Source organism: Gavialis gangeticus, unplaced genomic scaffold (assembly GCF_001723915.1).
Source record: "Gavialis gangeticus isolate Ggan-Ray unplaced genomic scaffold, GavGan_comp1, whole genome shotgun sequence".
Classification (NCBI taxonomy): Eukaryota; Metazoa; Chordata; order Crocodylia; family Gavialidae; genus Gavialis; species Gavialis gangeticus.
Genome location: NW_017729033.1, coordinates 31448331 through 31468226, shown reverse-complemented (window position 1 = coordinate 31468226; position 19896 = coordinate 31448331). Strand labels below are relative to the sequence as shown.

The 19896-nt window shown below is 43.0% G+C and overlaps 1 long non-coding RNA gene across 1 annotated transcript in view; it reads left to right on the top strand.

Moving 5' to 3' along the window:
- The window catches only part of LOC109303687, a 20948-nt gene extending 1215 nt beyond the window's left edge, over window positions 1-19733 (top strand). Inside the window, exons 2-3 of the long non-coding RNA XR_002099167.1 lie at window positions 9382-9390; window positions 19667-19733. This is a non-coding gene — a long non-coding RNA (uncharacterized LOC109303687). The remainder of the gene's footprint in view (window positions 1-9381; window positions 9391-19666) is intronic.
- Window positions 19734-19896: the final 163 nt, after the last annotated feature.

Here is a 19896-nt window from a genome sequence, read left to right as displayed (position 1 = left end):
ACATTGGTGTCAGAAGTGCACTGGCCAAGTTTGCTGATGACACTAAACTTTGGGGCATAGTGTCCACAACTGATCAAGGCTGACTTGGATATGCTTAGTAAGTGGGCTGATATAAACCTGATGACGTTTAATACTGAAAAATACAAGGTACTCCACCTCAGGGGGAAAAAACCCACAGCATGCTTATAGGCTTGGCAGTGCTACACTCACTAGCACCATGGCTGAAAGAGACTTCGGGGTCATGATTGACCACAAGTCACCAATGCAATGTCACAGCTGGTAAAGCAAACAAAACTCTGGCTAGCATCCATAGATGCTTCTCAAGTAAATCTCAGGATGTCATCCTCCTGCTGTACTCGGCCTTGGTGAGGCTGCAGCTGGAGTACAACATCCAATTCTGGGCTCTACAATTCAAGAAGGATATTGAGAAGCTTGAGAGAGTTCAGAGGAGAGCCACGTGCATGATCAGAGGGCAAGAGAATAGGCCTTATGAAGAGAGGCTGAGAGCCATGGGACTCTTCAGCCTGGAAAGGTGCAGGCTCAGGGGTGACCTGGCCTATAAGTACATAAGGGGTGTACATCAGGATCTGGGAGAACGTCTGTTCACCAGAGCACCCCAAGGGATAACAAGGATCAATGGTCATAAATTCCTCCAAGACCGTTTTAGGGTGGACATAAGAAAAAAATTATTTACTGTCCGAGCCCCCAAGGCTTGGAATAGATTCCCTCCAGAAGTGGTGCAGCCACCTACTCTGGACTCTTTCAAGAAATGTTTGGATGCTTATCTTGCTGGGATGCTTTGACCCTTGCTGACTTCCTGCCCCTGGGGCAGGGGACTGGACTTGATGATCTTCAAGGCCCCTTCCAGCCCTGATGTCTATGAAACCTATGATATGCTGTGGGTTTTCTGCAAGTGTTCTGCAAGTTGCTTAGGTGGGCATTAACCTTTACTTCATTTAGTGAGTGGGGATGAGATCTTTGACCTCAAACACTTTGTTTTCCCATTCCTGTTACCAGCTACTGCACCTGATGTAAGCCAGGGATGTGCACCCAAACCACTGACGCCAGCTCACCTTGGAGTTGACTGAATGCATGAATTCCACTGCAGACAGTGACGCTTCAGTGAGAGCGGGATGGAGGCTTTGGTGGCAGCTGTGGAATTGTGAGGGAATACCATGGATGACTGGTGGGACCAAATCAGGGAGGTGCTTAGAGAAAGCATGGTTAGCAAAGTGAATACTGAAGAGATATCATAGACAGCATAAAACAATTCTGTGAGCGAGCCTCATGATGCCATGCCAATCTTGAGGACACCCACCACTTGGAAAAAATGTTTATAATGGAGTTTGTTAGGCACATGACCAATACCCCAAATTGTAAGCGGCTCCCACCCAGGACCAAGCATGTGAGATCCAGTAAGTTTGCTTCTATCCAGGAGGTGACCTTCAGTGAGACCACTGGCCCTTCCCCACCCCCCCAGCAACAACCTCAGGAATACCCACATTGTGTGCGAGTGAGGACCACCCCGACTCCAGCAGACAGGGCCAGGAGAGTGCCAGTATGCTTTAGGGAAGAAGGGGAGGGTCAGACAGAGGATGCATGGCTGGGAAAGAAAAGCATATGATGCATGAGTGCAGGTTAATGCTTCCGGTGTTCAGGTAATGCTGCTGCTGTTCATCTAATGCTGCTGGTGAGGGGTTCTTAGTGCTAATTCTGCTGCTTCTGTAGGAAATTGGGGAGTGGGCATCCTGCATTATTTTGGGTCTGCTTAGGTTATTGTCAATGAAGTAACTGCTTTGGTCAAATGAAAAGGAATTTTCATCCATGTCTGCCTGATGTCATGGGGAGAGCTGTACATACCAGGTTTTGGGGGTGTGGAGGATGTAAGCCAAGCCAAACATATCCTGGCTTGCTTCAGGCACATTGCAGTAATGAAAGATGGCTGTCTTACGGACTGAGGGTTGGAGGGTTTGACTACAAATGGCAGGGTGCAGAAGCAGGGTTGCCCATGGTGCCTCCTGGCAGCAGACATCCTTAGAAAGCTGCTGCCACCTGCAGGGACCCCTGTAGATGCCATAGATGGCTGCATCCAGGATTCCTGCCTATGCCATGCTGCCTCTGGCTCCCCAAGGGGGACCCTGATTACAGATGGCACCATCAGCCCCATAATCCACCCCTAGTTCTTGGTAGGAATTAATAACCACTTGGTTTCCTACCATCGGTCCCTAAGTGCACCTTTCTTTGCCGGTCACAGCAAAGGGTACCTACCAGGTCCTAGGAGCCACACCAAGCTACCACCTCCACCCCTCCACCTCCACCCCATATGGCTGTGGCTGGGGTGCATGCCTGGGCCATGTTTCCCCTGGCTGCCCAGGGGTACCATCGGCTTATAATCTGCCCCTAGTTCTTGGTAGGAATTAATAACTGCTTGAGCGGTTTCATTTGCTCTTCAAAGCAAATGATGGCCATACAGTCCCAGGAGTCCCCAGCTCCAGGAAGGCTAGAGTTGTTAGGCATAACTGGGTGTTGGGCACCTGTCAGGGCGGTCTCTCTGCCAGTCCCAGCCTACAGCACCCCCTGGCCCTGACAGTGCCGCTCACTGGTGAGCTGCCAGCATGGGTGGGGAGGGATGGAAATTTACCAATTTTTCCTGTTTTACCAGGGTTACCAGCCACTCTATGGGTTCCTTTGTCAACTGCTGTTGATTTGGCAGTGAGGAGAACAAAGCCAGGCAGCCTGGCTTGAGGATCTGCTAAACGCCCACACTAAAACAAATGCATGTGCATCAATTCCCTTGCCCTGTACACACACGGAACATGAAGTCAAGTACATAGAAACCTTTATTTACATAATTAAATGCAATTGTTATATTAAGCATGATTTCCATAATTTAGTAATTCACCCCAAAACAGCATTTACCAGGTAACAATAGGCAATGAGAAATAATCAACACATTTTATAACAAGCAATAATCAACAACTGCTGTAACAACAAGCAATAAGTAAAGATCAAAAACTTTTATAACAACTAAGCAATAAGAATTCTAAATTTCTGAACTCGACTCCTGTTCTTCCCCCCTTGTACAGGAATGCCTCCTGGTTTCCAAGCTTGACTCCTGTTCTCTCCCACTTGTGTGGGAATACCTCCAAAATGCAGATGCTGGTACCTGTCTGACCTCCTCTGAGGAAGCCACAGGTGCCATGACTGGTACCCTGCTGCTTTGTCGCTTGAGTCAGCTCGAGTCTCAGCCATGGTAGGCAAGGTCTCTGCAGCAGAGGGCAGACAGGTACGAGCCATACAGCACAGGTATTGATGGCATTGATGATCCTTTCTCTCTGGGCATCATTGACAGCATGCCTATCTGGCCTGCATCTGCTCAGTGGCGGTGTACCAAAAGGAGCTGAAAATAAAGAAATGCTGGAACTAGAGTCTTTTTTGAGACCTCTGCACTCAGTAAATCTTGCGAGAGGGTAAGTAGCGTTCGAGCAAAAATGACCAAGAAGGAGTTGCCTGACCATGGGTGGTTGCAGGCCCTGAGTGGCTACAAACCATTGTCCATCACAGCCTCTGCTGTGCATTGCCCTGCATCTCCCTGCATTACCAACTAACTCACGGGGTCTTTAAAGCGGTGCCTTATGCCAACCCAATACTCCCCCACCCCCTTCACCTTATAGCCCAGCCTAATCACCCACCAGTGTCAGTTTAGGTGACAGGTGACTTAAAGGGTCCCTAGAGGACTTCACATACCAGGTGTGGAGGTCGAGGTTGCAGGTCTTTCCTCCTCTGAAGAATCCACAGGATAGCGGCCATGACTGGTACCCTGCTATCTTTGTCGCTTGAGTCAGTTCAAGTCTCAGCCACGGTCGGTGAGGTCTCTGCAGCAGAGGATGCCGTGGAGATCTCTGTCTGTGTCTGTTCAGACCAGTTGAGTACCTCCATTACTGGATGGAGGTACTTGTAATACAATATGTCATGCACTGGGGTGCCCTTCCACTGTGCTCTTATAACATCACGGCAGAAAGCTGCCAGCAGAATCTTGGCCGTGACCCAGCACTAGGACACCATCTTGTGCCCCTAGGCAAGTCTCCTGGACACATCAAGGTAAATGTGCCCATTCTCTCACAGGCTGTTGATGACCTGGCACAATACTTAAGGCTTCCCCCAGCACCTGCACCAGGCTCTCAGTTTCTGTGTAGGACTAAGTGGTTCTAGGGGCCCTGGTCTGCTCTCTTCTCTCCCCAGCCTCAGACATCTCAGATCAATAAGGAGTACCAGGGGAGCTGTGCCCTCAATTTATAAGTCTTGCGGTAAACACTTCCCCCACATTGAACCCTATTTTTGGTGCACAAAGTATGGACACCAGACATGCTGATGCCATGCTGGCAACTTTGTATCTTATGGGTATACTTGTTCTGGACAGTTTTTTGCAAGTTTTGGCACTAGAAATATTCGCCAAGTGTACCTAATCAGTGAGCCATGTACTGATGTCTAGGCCCACGATGGACACCCACAGGGTCCCTTTCATGGCACTGCACAACAGAAGGCTACCCACCAGTGACCCATGTGTGAAGACACCAGTTCCTGCTCACAGTTTTTCTATAGCCAGTGAGGGAACAAATACTGACACAACTGACCCACTTTTCATAAAGCAGGCACACTTAACACTGAAGTGGGCACACAGAAAGCTGCTTGCCTGTTTTTATGTAAAACTGGTGAGCAAATAAATGGTGTTGTGGGGGAAATTAGTCTGTGCTAAGTAAAATATCTCAAATAAGGAACTGGCTATTTGGTTGTGATTACAGCTGCAAATCCTTTCTGGGCCACACAGCACTATGCCTCTCTATCACCAGGGGAATCTCCTGGACATCCCTCACCAGAGTCTTGCCCAATTTTTCTGGTGTGCAAGCTCCCCACCCCCACCTGAGCTTTAATTTTACCAGGGAAGACACTTTTCACGGTTTGCATTGGTGACTCAGGCTTCAGATACATGCTAGACCTGAGGCTTGTGCCTGGCCCAATGCCAGGGAAGGGGCAGGTGGTGTCCTGGAGGGTTGGGGGGCTGAGGGGTTGGTCAGTCGTTCAGGCAGAAGATGCTGGGAGCAGTGTCTGGGTCAATGGGTCACAGTGTCTAAGTCACTGAGTTTGGCAAAACTTCTTTTCCTCACCAGGGCTCCCAAGAATCCCTGCCCAGTGGCGCTAAGCCATTCAGACTGTGACTCACAGAAGCCTCTGCTCCCTGGCTCCAGCATAAAATGCAACAGTTGCAAAATGTTTCTTTGCAGAGCTTAGCTCCCTGCTGCAATTTGCTTTTTAGCGGAAAATGAAATCACTCCCACCTACCTGTGCAAAGCATCCAGGTGCTTATATTCTTGCATGAAGCGGAGGCAGATTATGGTCTGACGGTGCCCCTGGCAATCAAAGTCCCACCCTGGAGAGCCAGGGGCAGCAAGACCCAGGCAGGTACCCTGATCAGGGCCATGCTGGCTGGGTGGGAGTGTCTGTGTAGGTAGTGGGCACATCCTGGGGCTTCCTGCTGCTTGAAGTCCTGGGAGCAGGTGCCTGCAATTTGCTTTTTAGCAGGAAATTAAACCACTCCCAACTGCCTGCATAAAGCAGCCAGGTGGTTTTATATGCCTTGGATGAAGCAGGGGTGGGTTATGGGCCTATGGGTCAGCTGTGCCACTGGCAATCAGGGATCCCCCTGGGAAGCCAGGGGCAGCAAGGCCCAGATGGGCACCCTGGGCAGAGCAGTGCTGGGCTGGCAGGGGTGTCCGTGTAGGCAGCAAGCTGTCTGCCTCCTGCAGTGCTCAGACTGAGTGGTAGCAATTTAGCTTTTACTGGGAAATGAAACTGATCCTAGCCACCTGCATGAAGTGGCCAGGTGATTTTCCTTGCATGAAGCAGGGGCACTCATAATCTGCTCCTGAGCAAAAGACTGAATCATGTCAGGCGGGCAGCTACACTTGGTGTCTGAAAATAGCCATTACACAGAAATACCTGCAAATTGAAGTTACATTGGGTGGACAGAGCGGCTCATTACATGTTATTCAGTGACTTCACATGTACACGTGACAGATCAGTGGCTGTGTTGCTGTAATTTGCATCGATGCAAACTAAAATGCATTGGGATGTGGTTTATTTTGCATTGCAACAAACTCATGAAGATTGCAAAAAAAAATACCATACATGTAAATTGTAATGCAATTAAACTGCAAAAAAAAGGCATTTTTTGTCATGTATAAAAGCACCCATAGTTCCCATAACTTGGCTGAGTGTACTAACCACAAAGTTATCGTATAAAAGAAAGCAGTGGCTGCCACTTCATTTTATACTGCACTCAAGGCTGTAGGTATACAGTGTTCAGGTGTACAGGTGTTCTCAGAACATGAATAGATTATCAACCCTATCAGGGAAAGTAGCTTAAAGAGCATCTAGCTTCTGGATCCTGATTGGACTTGGGCATAAGTTAGCTGCTCAGTACTTTCAAGGCTGAAGCAAAACATGGAGGAGAGCACCTCCATGGAAGAGTGAAGGTGCAGAAACAGAACATGAGGAGGGCACATGAGGAGGCAGCATAGAGGCCAGAGAGAAAAGCTGAAAACAGTTTTGGAGGTGCAGTATATAGGTTGCTGTACACACCCTTCTGCTTAATGTCCTAGTTATCTTAGTGGTAGTTGTCTGCTAGTAGTATTCTACCCAAAAAGAAAAAAAAAATCTTTAATAGTATCCAGAGCTAGCTGATATTTCTGGCTGCTTACAGACATTAAAAAAAAATACCGGAAGAAGTGCGTTACTTTGACGTGGCTCTGCAGCGTCTGTGTAGATCAGCTGCTTCATTGTGGCTTTTGGGCACTTTTAGCTCAAGCTGATTCAATCTGCTATTACATAAAAGTGCCAAAAAGCCCTACTAAAGCGCTTGATCTATACAGATACTGTAGAGCTAGGTCCAACTAAGATGCTGACTCTTCTAGACATGTGATGGGATCAGCGTGGGGGCACGCCGAGTTTAAAGTAAAGGGCTGCTTTTTTTTTTTTAAAGTCTGCAAGCAGTCTCTTTAGGTAAAATAATACAGAGCCGAGTTTGTGAGGACAAACTATCTGTACTTTATCCTGACTAAGTGGGCAGGATTTTAAACTGTAAGAGCCACTAATGTTAGTCTCTTAAGTTTTCCTGTCCCCTGTATTTCTGAAATATGATGTAGCCAGATTTCCAACAAAGTTTAATACTACTTAGGCATTTAAAAAAGGCCTAGATTTTTAAAAAGTGTTTGGCACACAGCTAGAGGTGGATGCATGGAATGCACTTTAATGTGCATTCGTGCATATGCACGTGCACTAATGTGATGTCGCTATTTGCACCTAAATTTAATGCACCATAATGTGCATTAGCATGTCCACTTGTAGATGCACGCCTAAATCATCTTAAGCAAAGGCACATTAAGTTTAGGCACATGTAAATACATGTGTAGACACACCCAGTGAAACACTGAGTGCACTGTCAAGATGCTCAAGAAGGCTCGATTGTGTTGTATTAATCTGAAAAAGAGATGTCTGTTTAATTCTACTGACTGCAGGACTAATGAAACAACACCTTTTGATTATTTTTGCCTGCCTTGTTGTGTTTTTTAACATAATATATGATATTACAATTTAATGTAAATCCCATTTATATTTGTTTTTGCTCTGAGTTATATAGCCATAGGGCATTAACTTATTAGTAAAACTTTGTTTCTTTTTAATTTGATAAAGCATTGCTTTATAAGCGATAAAGCACCACATCATCCATACCACTACCCCTACAAAATCCTACATCTACCCATACACACACAAATTCTTATTGTGATGCTTATGATAAGATTTTGCAGCATATATTAGACTCTTGAAAATCTGGCCCTTGTTATTCCACAAAAAGCGAAACTAAGCCAGTGGTTCTCAAACTTTTTTTTTTTGTGGACCACTTGAAAATTGCTGAGGATCTCAGTGGACGACTTAAACTTTTTTTGTCCTACAAGTCAAAGCACACAACTCATATTTTAATATCAGTAGTCTTGCCTTACAAGTACAGATATTCTTGATTGTTCCGCAACCTTTCTGCGGACCACCTGAATGGGCCATTGGGCAGGGGGCAGGTCTGGGGGTCACCCAGGATCAGAAGAAGCATCAAGATCCAAGGGAATGTACAGAATCTGAGTACAGAAAAGCCAAGAGCTCCATTTTGGGAACTGAGTCAGACATCTAGAGAGTCCATCAGAGCATGAATCTGTCAGGAGGCTAGCCAGGTCTGGTATCCAGGGGATCAAACCAGTTGGGTCAGGGTGCCAGAGGGGTCTGGCCACACTCAGGGTTTGTGGACAAGCCAGGCTGGGTATCCAGAGAATCTGACAGAGTACCAGTAGCAGTGTAAGCCAAGGGTACAGCAGCTTAAGTACAAAGTCAAAGCTTGTTGCCCAGACACTCCCTCTTCCAGGCCAGGAGCTGGAAGGGCTGACCACTCTGATGGTAGGGAGTGGGATTCCTCCATTTTTAAAGCAGTCTATGTGCGCCAAACTTCTGTTCTGTTATGGGTATAGACTGGTTTCCAGTCACTTGTACCAGTAAAAGTGTAATGTCTATGCCCAGCGTAGAAGTCTTTTCTTTTGTAACTGTTGGTTCAATCTATGCAGGTTAGATTAACCTGAAAAGATTGAATCAATTCAGGCTCAAGCTTTTTGAATGTCTGTACTTAGCTACTGAGTTTAGCAATGGAAAAGATTTTTTAGGTCATCCTTGCCATCTCTTCACCATTTCAGGATTATTCTCTTCAATGGGGCTAGGTACAGACATTTAAAAAGCCTGAGGCAGAATCAGTAGAAGTTACATGGTTTTCTATAAGCAGTGTAGTTTTGATCAGTAGCGAACAGAACATACATCAAAATGGTTTATATGTAGCTTGAAGTCGCATTGTAACTTGTAGTAGCAAGTATCATGAGAAATGGGCAAACCTGGGAAAGTTTGGGTTTGAATTCTGCTTTTCACCACATAAACTATTCTAAATCGGAACCTATGTACGCTGTGCACCAAGGATGGATACCCAGAGTACAGGGCTATTTATGTAGTCACATATAGACTTTATTGGATCTATCTTCATTTTTGTCTTCTGCTAATAAAGTCCCAGATCTTTAGCTCTCTTGAGAAGGAACTACTCTTATTTTTATTCCCATAATTTTGTGAAGGGTTCCTAAGTAAAGTTCTGACACAGTACTGTGCTATTATGCTATGATGTTAATAATGACAGGAAGTCTGCCATATTGAATCTTTCAATAAAGATTTTCTGTTTCCATCCCTCAAGCTGACTGGAATTTTTTGCTTGTTCATTCATGCAGAGACACAGTGAAACAAAAGATGTATTAGGTACCTGTAGTTCACATGGTTCTTGTCATTTATGCTTTGTCCTCTCACAAACTATCTATATTGTACCTCAGTAAACTAATAACCAACCAGAGTAAGCAGTTTTCTACTAGTATGAGACAGTTACAGATTTTTTATGTGCTAGAACAAGAGAGTAACCAGTAAAAGGGCGCATCTGCATGTACCTATTTAAGACGCATTGGCCATTTTTGAGGCACATTAAGAGTGTGAGTCTACATGTGTGCGCCCTTAATGCACCTTAAAATGGTGATTTTAGGCTGTTCGCACCTTAATGCACATATAGATGTGCTGAGACACATTAATACTGTGTATGTTGACTGACTGGGGACTAACTTTATGTGTAGACATGTGCCTAAATCGCTTTAATGTGCATTAGGCAAATGTGTATTAAGTTTAGGCGCTCATAAATGCAGATGTAGACATGCCCAAAGAAATATAAATCAAGTCACTATTTCATCTCTGGATTATTCCTGGTGTAGTGCATCTATGTGCCATCCCTTAGACTGGCTTGAGGAGCCTTTTTCTGTGAAATGTTAAGCCTAAATCTTGTCTTAAGAACTTACAATATGAAGTTCTTCAGGGGAACTTTTGGCTGAATGAGGAATAAGCACAGATGTCAGGAAATGATCATAACTGCCCACTAAACTCAGTGAAATTCAGAGTTCGCTGTCACTTTCAGGAATAATATCTTACTACAAATGTAGAAGAACATTTCTTCTCAGACCGTATTTTCACTCTTACAAGGACTCTTCTATTTGGCCCCAAGCTCCATTTTATGAAGAGGGATTTTGAAGTGACAATATGATTGGAAACGTTGTCATGATTTGTTCTCATTATAATGAAAAATGTTTTGTGTTTGAAATGTCCATCCACTTTGGTGAATCTAGGAAACATTGTGAATGCCTGTGAACCAGCTTATGAAGCAAACCTGAAAGTGGTTATTAAAACAAATGGTGTTAACTACTCTGTTTTCAATTGGCATTTTACTAAAAGGGGAGGCACTGAAAGAAAAATTAGATTTTAAAAGAACACTTTAGGCCAAATTTTGTCTGGCATTTGTGCCTGTTTGCATAAGGAAACACTTTAAGCCTGGTTCCCTTCAGAAGGACCACATCACAGGCTCTCTGCAGAAGCTCAAGAAGCAGCTTTTCATGGTAGAAACTAACAGCCAGGAATGTATATTTTAGTATGTAAGGACGCTGGTCTGGCCTCATTTACCCTGTTCTGTGAGAGTGACTCATGCTCCTGGAAGAAGTAATTTACACAGAGGGATTGTTCATGGGGCATTGTGGTCACACCATTAACACAGCAATCATTGCTGTAAGGCTTAATGTCTGCAATAGGAAGGGTGTATCATTGCACCACCATAGTGGGACACCCCAGCCCCACCTCCCTCACTGCCCCTCCCTGTTGCCCTTGGGGTTACTTGAGTCCTAGAAACCACTAAAATGAATTGGGTCTATGCCCAGCTATTGCATATGGGACACAAAGCTTCCTTGTGTTCTTTCTTCCCCTGTATTCTAACAATGATGCCAATTTGGAAAGGAAACCAAAGGCAACAAGGATTTAGCCCATAGTCTGGAAAACCCAAGATAGCATTAGTGGAGTTGGTTGAAAATTTTTTACCACAATGTTTTTCCTGCCAAAAATCTTAATCAAACACAAGTTTAGTTCTTTCCGGAAAACAATTTGATGGAAATTCTATTTTTCTGGGAAAATTCTAAGAACACAAAGGAAATTGTTTAATTTCAAGGCCTTTCTTTGGTTTTTCAAAAACTGTGAATAAAATTGTCTATTAGAAATAAAATTTAATTTTGGTTATTTTTGTTTGCTTTGAAAATAACCTGGGGGGAGCCCTTTTTTATTTTTATTTTTTAAACAAAATCTAGTCATTAGCAATAGAGGGAACAACATCCCCTTCCTCGCTTTCTTTAAGTAAATGAGTGTTATGTTGAAAACCTCCCTATAACCAAATATCCTTTTCTCATTTACACTGTCACACGGAAGTATTAGGAGTGACAGATTTTAAATCTGAAAAAGGCTCCACAGGGCAGTCTCAAACGCATTTCTGAAATGCCATGGAGAAGAAATGTAACCACATCCTGCTGAATATCTGGATAGTAATAACATGGTGTGAAATGTTGAAGGGGACGTGTCCCTGTTAATTAACCTCTTTGGCCAGCTTCCTTTTGTTTGGTGCCAGTTCCCATATGGAACCTCTAAAGAGTTCCTTTGCCGCGGATGGAGAAAGTGCGGTGTGTACTGCAGTTATTTTACTTAAAGGTAGATGCAAATGATTTTTAAAAAGTCCTTTGCAATCTCATCTCATAAATAAAATAAATATTTAGACAAAAAGTTTTAAATAATTACCTATTCATAAAGAAGTGGTGAGCTTCTAACTAGTGGGTGGTTTACCAATTCAGGTAAAACTGAAACTGCTCTAAACCTTTGCCAAGAAGGCAAATTAAACCAAATCTTAATTCTTAAGTTAAACAGCCATTATTTCTACTGGTGTTATATATTTTGCAGTTACTTTTGCTTCTGTCGCCTTTCTTTGTAGCTGAGACTAAATGCACAACTGCCCAAAGCATGAGTGTTCTGTCTAGCATGTTCTCAACCAAATGCAAAAACAACCATAAATCTTGCAAGAAAGCAGGCTTTCTTGAGAATCCCAGCCCCTAGCCTTAGTCCTTCCTGCAACAATCAGTGGGAGCCTGTTCATTACTTTTAAAGGGAACTGGCTCAAGTCCCAGTATTACAGATCTAATTGTTCTGGATAGTTTGCTTGGGTTGAAGTTTAGATAAGCAGGTTCCCATTTAATTCTGTACCTGAACTTGATTGAATTCACAACATGGAGGATACATTCAACACTAATTTCTATTTTTCAAGTTCTGAGCTCAGGGATTTGTGTTTCCCGTGCAACAAATAATCCTATCACTACCATGATCATGCAGAAGTGTTATCTTTTTCAGTGTTTTCAGGCAAAGAGCAGGGCAAAGAATAACTCATTCAGAAAGGCATAAGCTTGAATAAGCAACAACTGCTTTCAGAAGCGAAAGACTGCAATATTGCATATACTGTAGGTTGTCGAGGAAATACAAAACACATTTGATACAGACAAGGCCCTTACAACTGGCTCTCTGGCTTTGGTCTAGCTAAATGGGGTCTGTGCTGCCTAATATCATGACCTAAGAGTTTGGCTGAGTAGTCAGGGAAGGAACTGCTCACAATTTCAGGTCAAAATCTCTTGAAATCTGTAAAGTTTAGATCAGGAACTAAATTTTACAGCTCAGAGCAATCTCTAACGAGTTTGGGTGCTAGTGATTGATTGTGGTCCTTATTGCCTAACCATTACAATATCATTTTTTACAGAAGGACCCAGTCACTAACAACACTCTGAACTCTCCTGTTTCAGCCTGGGTAGCTTCATGAAGGATGAACTAATTTTACATGACTGATTTTAAGCTGCATTTAAAGCAGTGCTGTATTTGTAACTTCTAATCTACATATGTGTTCTGTTAGTGATCTGGGATCTTCTTGTTGTATGTTTAAAGCATTTCAGTTCACCTTTAACCACAAGTTTCTATAACATAAGAGGATGCTGTTTCAACTTCAGAGCTATAAGCTCAAGGGTCTTCAGGAGCCTGTGACCCTTGAAGCCTTTTGGGCTGGACAAACCAACAATCAACAGAGGCCACAGTCCCCAGGCTCTGCCACCCCACCTTCAAAGCAGCTGTGGGTGCTCACACAGCAATTTCCTCCTCCATAATCTGACAATTACAATGTAGTCATGGGGCTTTTCTTTCTCTCTTTTTCCCCCCCTGTTCTTGGTGCCTTTTTCAGCTACGCAGTTGTCAGAAGTCTGGCTTCAATGGTCTGAAGGGAGACAGATACTGATAAATTCCCTTTTGATCTCTGCTCTGCAAAACCACTCAGTCAGAAAAAATAGAGGGGTCTGTATGCGTAGGGGCTGGAGGATGTGAAAGGCAGAAAGCACCCTCTCATGCTAGAGTGAATATAGCTGCCATTTCACATTAGATCTAAAAGGGAAACATAAAGAGTTTTGTATATATTTTGCAAATCAAGACAACACAGTGTAAGTAAATGAAACCAGCTAATTAATTGGGGAGAATGATACTGATTTCCTTTACAAAGCGATTTGTGATCTATCAATGAAAAACATTATATAAAAGTTATATAGTATAAGAGGAATGACAATTGCTCTGATCAAATAATTACTTTATTTAAAGCATATTTATGACTATCAGTATTGAAAATCTGAGGTTTATAATCGTGAAAAATCTACTTTGATGCTATTTTAATGAGGCTGAGTAAAAATTAACTTTTATTTTGATGAGAACATATTAACTTGCATGTATAATTTGAGGTCGCGTTTGTACAACTCCTAATCATGCTGGTGAGTTCTTACACAAGTAGTTCCATTGAAGTCACTTGTGTCTGCATGAATTTTTGAGTGCATGTACAAATGTGTTCTGCAGCATAGTGAGCTGACATGATGGTGAAACTAAAACCTTTCATATACAGTTTAACAGTGTTTATGTTATATTATTTGCAGTTTTTAATAAGGTATCTGATATGTCTTTTGCTTATTACACCACACTATGAAGAGATCATAACTTGGTCCCAAATAACACTGTTTGCTAAATACGAGTCCAAGTTACATGCAGATACTATGGCTGGTTATAATAACTTTTCAAGCACAGAGCACAGTAAGAGGTTCTCACAGAAATTTTAAAAATAACCTATTATATGCACTGCTAAATGGAATATACAAAAGCAAAAAACAAAAAAAGCTGGTTATATGTCTCTAATTTAGAGTTGTGTTCTTAATTCAAAATGCTGCATTTCCAATGGTCAACAAAAAATCTATTATATTTTCAAATAAACCATTTCCTTTTCTCTGGAGGCTTACAAGGTTTTGATGCAACAAGTTGTATTCTTCCACAAGGTCTTTAAACCTTATCAAGAAATGTAGAGTATTTTGACATAGTATTTTTACAGGAAATCTCAGCTTAATGTAAGCAATGTTGTAGTGGGTTTCTTTGAACCTTGTTGCAACTGCTGGGTTTAATGCCACCCTTTAGTTGAGATAGTTTTGGGAGAGCATCAAGGTCCTTTAAGGAAGTAAAAAGTTGAAATTACCAAAACTTCCAAACTTAAAACTTCCAAACTTGTCTCTACCCATAACAAAAGTAGCAGAGGACCATTTCTAAATATTATTTTGGATGTGCCAAAAGCATAAGGAAGGGGGCAACTAGAGCACCAGCCCTGGACACTGGCATTGGGGAGAGCACACAAAAATAACATCACGTGGGCTGTTAGCTTGGCTGCTGCCACCATCACCACCAGCTCAGCCACTGATGCTGCCCCATGTGCCACTGCTGCCCAGGGCACTCAGGTGTCCAGCTACGGCTGTGCTGTATACAGACACTTGTACACTCGGGTCTCTCTTTATGCAAATTTGTTTTGTGTGAATTTGCTTATATGCAATGACCTTATTTATACCAGAAACTCGCTTTGTGCAAGAAATTTCGATCTTATGTGAAGAAGCATGCAATGCGGCTATGCAGTGATGTGAGTGAAGCATTGTGGGAGGGTGAGTGAAGCAGTATTTGATGCCAACACACACTTGCCTCAGTCTTGCATTGTCTATTCTTCCATGCAGTGCTATACTACTTGCACTCATATTGTGGTACATCTATTTGCCTTTATTATTGAATTTAGTGAAATGTCGTCTAAGTCACCTTCTAGTGCATCTCCTAACCCCACTCCTGAGCCAGCCATGAAGCGAAAAAGGAGGCTGATATGTATTCCTATTGATTAGTAGTGGTGTGCGAAACAGGCCATATTTGATTTGGATTGGATTTGGCCTGAATCGGAAACAGTGATTTGATTAATTGATTTGGATTACTGTCCCTGATTTGATTTGGCTGAATCTGAATCTGAAGTTTCAATGCTGATTCAGAGAATCAGCAATTTGGCCATAGACAGAGCTTTAAATGTTTTTTCTACATACCTTGAAGTACCAGGTGTGGCTCATGAACGCTGCGATGGTGGGGCAGGTGGAATGTCCCACAGGAGCGTGGTGGGGCCCCGCACATGCTTGGTGGCAAACCCGGAAGTGGAATGGAAGTACACTAGACGGGGAGTGCACTGGGCGCCCCCCCTCGCCTTGGCAATCAGCAACAGGGGGACTCCAGGTGCCCCCTGAGACCCAGGAGGCACCAGTCACTGAGCCTGGGTATGGGGGGGACCCACCAGCATGTTCCCCAGCAAACCCAGAAGTGCTTCTGGTCCACTTTCTGGTATGCTACTGAGCGTACTGGGGAGCCCCCCAAGCTCCTGTGGGATGCTCTATCCGCCCCACCATCGCAACGTTGATGAGCTGCCAGGTACCTAGAGGTATGTAGAAAAAACATTTAAAGTTGTGTCTATGTCCGAATCTCTGAATCTTTCCGAATCGATTCAGAGGGTTCAGATTCGATTCGGAGAGATTAAAGGGCCTTCTGATCCGATTCGGATTCAGAGATTTGGCCACTGATTGGGCTGAATCTCTGCTGAGTTGAATCAGGGACTGAAGCTTCACGCAGCCCTATTAATTACATGTAATAATGGATTTGCTTTATGCAAATTCACTTTATGCAAACTTTTTTGGAATGCAACCCTCACATAAAGAGAGACCTGAATGTACAGGCACACAGGAGAGACAATTCATGTGGAGAAGCAGAGACAGAGCTCGCTCACGAACTGAGAAGAAAGAACGCCAGTTCATGTGGCTCCAGGAGAAATCTATAGAATGGGCTGCTCAGTAGGGATTTTGGCTGACAGAGTCTTGAAGCTGTGAGAATGGAAACTGTCTGTGGTTGTTTGTTTCCTCTTGTGCTCAAGAAAGTAGAAGGTCGTGATTTCATGTAAATAAATGGAATCACATGGAAGACATTTGACTCTAACATCAATGACTCCTACAGAAATAACCTGTAAGACCATGATCGTTTGCTGGCTGAGAGCAGCAATAATACTGTTCTTTCTACCTTTAAAATTAATTATGGAAAATGTTTCAAATGTAATTAATTTACAGTATAACAGAAATCAGACATGCTAACAATTTCAGGTATCTGGCTACAGTTGAAATTAAATTAATTTTATTAATTCATATCACAGTCTTGTCCGTGTTCCTTCTAGTTTGTTCTTAATGTTTCCTTTGTGGTGATCATCTTTTCTTTCTTCTCGGCCTGATGCTCATTCCATGGCCAAGCAATCTCCAAATGGTGATTTATCATGAGTATTATTCTGAGTCATTACAATCAGTCAGACCTCTAGATTCCTGGTTTCCAGTGGTCTATCCAGTAAAAAGGTAAATTTCTAAAAGAGCTTGCTTCATTTTATCATTTGCTATTACTTGATCAGGTTTGTGTTCTTACCCTTTCTGACTCTCTCAGATAGGGAAAAGTTTTACCTGCACAGATCCTAGGTAAGGGCATTGGTGACTTATGTTCTCCCCAGTACATACCTGATGACAGAGTTGAACTGCTGATAATATTTATTATTAGTCTTCACATTAGTTCTTTTTTTGTTGTTGAAAAGCCTTCAAGGTTTATAGACAGCACTGTCAATGCTGACCCTAAGGAGGGCTCATGTCTACTTCAGTCACAAGGCATTATAATTGGTTATGATTGAACAATCTGTAGGGTCAAAATCGTGGTTTGAAGTGTTAGCAGAATTCACAGGTATTACTAGGTATTTATTACCTGATAGGGCTCACAACACGAATACTTCTGCTATGACCCCTTGCTATTATTTTACTTATAATAGTAAAAAGGAATGGACAACAATACATAAACTAAGCAACAACCCACAAAAGGTAGATCAACATCATAATGTCGTTGCTCACAAATGCTTCTCAATGGAAAAAGCCCCAAAACCAAAAAAAAACAACAACAAAAATCCTCAGACTGGAAAGGTTCAAATACCCTAAAGACCTGGGTTTTACAAGCTCCTTCCTAATGACTGAGTTGAATGCTGGTGTTAACACACTGAAGACCAGGAAAGCAGCAAGCCTTGATGACATACTTACGGAGCAAATCAAGACATTTGGGCTCCAGGTTTGAGAATGGCTCCTTTGCCTATATAACACATGCACAGCAAGTCAAAAAATTCCAAAGATATGGCAACATACTCAGGTAGGCACTTCTAAAGCCAGGGAAAAATCCATCCAACCCAAAGAGCTTCAGACCTATCTCCCTGCTGTGCCACACATAAAGATTTTACGAACAACTGGTATTAAACTGGTTGCCCCATGCATGGATAAATACCTAATCTGCAAACAGGGTGGCTTTTATCCTGGATAATCAATAACAAGCCAGCTGCTTAACATAATTCAGTATATTAAGGATGATTTTCAAAGAGGCCAAATCACTGGAGCTGTGTTCATCAACCTAACAGCTGCTTACAATACAGTTAACCACTGACAACTTCTTCACAAGACCTTGGAAATGACCACAGATCTACACCTTACAGAGCTGATATGAACCCTGCTTGAAAGCAGACTTTTTTTGACACACTGGATGGGAAGTGAAGCAGATGGAGGAGGCGGATTAATGGCCTCCGCCAAGGAAGTGTACTTGCACTGCTATTACAGAACATCTATACAAATGACCAACCAACAGTTTTGGAAACAAAATGTTTAATCTATGCAGATGACCTGTGCATAACAGCCCAAAACACTGGTTTTGACCATGTTGAAAAATCCCTAAATGAGGCATCCCTCATACTCCATTGAAAATCAATTACTTGCCAACCCAGTGAAAATACAAGTATGTGTCTCTGCTCTGCGAAACCACGAGGCTAACTGCCAGCTCAACATTACATGGTCTGGGACCCCAGTATCCCACTATCCAATTCTAGTTTACCTTCGATTCACCCTTGATTGAACCCTCTCATACAAAGAACATACATGAAGACAAAAGCAAAGGTAAGCACAATGTTTAATAGAAGCTCCCCAACACAAAATGGGGAGCTAGCCCTTCAGCTATCCAAACCACTACTTTGAGTCTCAGCTTCTCCTCTGCTGAGTATGTTTGCCCTGTATGGGAGAGATCTGTACATGCTAAGCACATTGGTCCCATCCTGAACGATAGCTGCTAATGTATCACAGGGACCACGTCTACATGAGATGTTATATAAACAAGTACTAAATGACTGTGCAGTAACCTGAGTTATTGTGCAGTAGCACTGATGAACACCTTTTTGTGATGTATTAGGCTACTGCACAGTCAGTGTGTCATGTAGATGTGGCCAAGATGTTGAAGCCTATCAGCCTAAACAGTATGTACCTGTTGGCTAGCATTGCTTTGCCTGACAACAGAAAAGCAATAGCCAGAGGAATAGAATGATTGAGACAAACTAAAGATGTGAGCATCCGTTATATGACCATCCCACAACACACAAATGTCTGAAATCATGTAGGAGTTTCCTCACCAGCACCTAACTTCTTGATACCACACTCAAGGAGACACAACTACAGATATGGAATGAGAGGCTGAAGAAAATACCTGACAGAGAAAAAATGGACTTTCCAGCAGCTGAGTCTTTCCCACCAGAGTCTTACAAACTATGGCACAGGTGGTTATGCCTCAACTGCCTACACACTGGAGGTGGACACTCCAAGGAACTAATAAAGAAGTGGGGCTATACCATTGGTTCATTGGCACAGAGCCTCAGACTATGCAACACCTGCTGCAATGCCCACTGCTTAAAGGCACATGTACAATGAAACGCCAAGCACAATAAACTGGCACAAGCATGTGTAACAAAATGGTCAAATCAGGTGTAGAGACATGAGAAGAAATCTCAACATGTGGTGCATCTTCTGTATTTGTCTCTGGTTTAACCTGTTTTCAAACTGGTATCCCAGCCAGTTTGTGTGATGACTTATATAGATATAATGAGGGGTTCAAGTGATGGCTTTAAGTGGACTGTTCTCCATCAACATTCTTAAGAATTGTCATGCATTTTCCATGCAGGCTTTTTACCCTAACTCTTAAAATGGTCTTTGCATTCTGCTTAGGTTTGCTTCAGGTTTTTTCATAGTTCTTTCTTTACCCAGTCATTGTAAAGCTAGTATAGGGTGTTCTCTGAGATATGCAGAAAGGGCGAGACACAAAGACTTAAATCCTATATGCCTCTAAAGTGCCTCTGGTGGCCAGTCCCATTCTGTCCTGTGGAGGTGTGTGCTAGGGCTGCGCAAAATTTCTCTGGCAGTTTCATTTTGATGCTGTTTCGACGTGTTTCAAGCTCAAAACAGCAAAATCAAAATGAAACAGAGAGCTTCAAAACAGCCTCGAAATGAAACGAGGCAAGTCGAAATGTTTTGAAAGTTTTTAAATGTTTCAAGTTCTGAAGCTCAAGCTGGACTTGCCTGCAGGGAAACAGAAACTAAAGTAAGGACAGGGAGGGGGAAGAGTGTG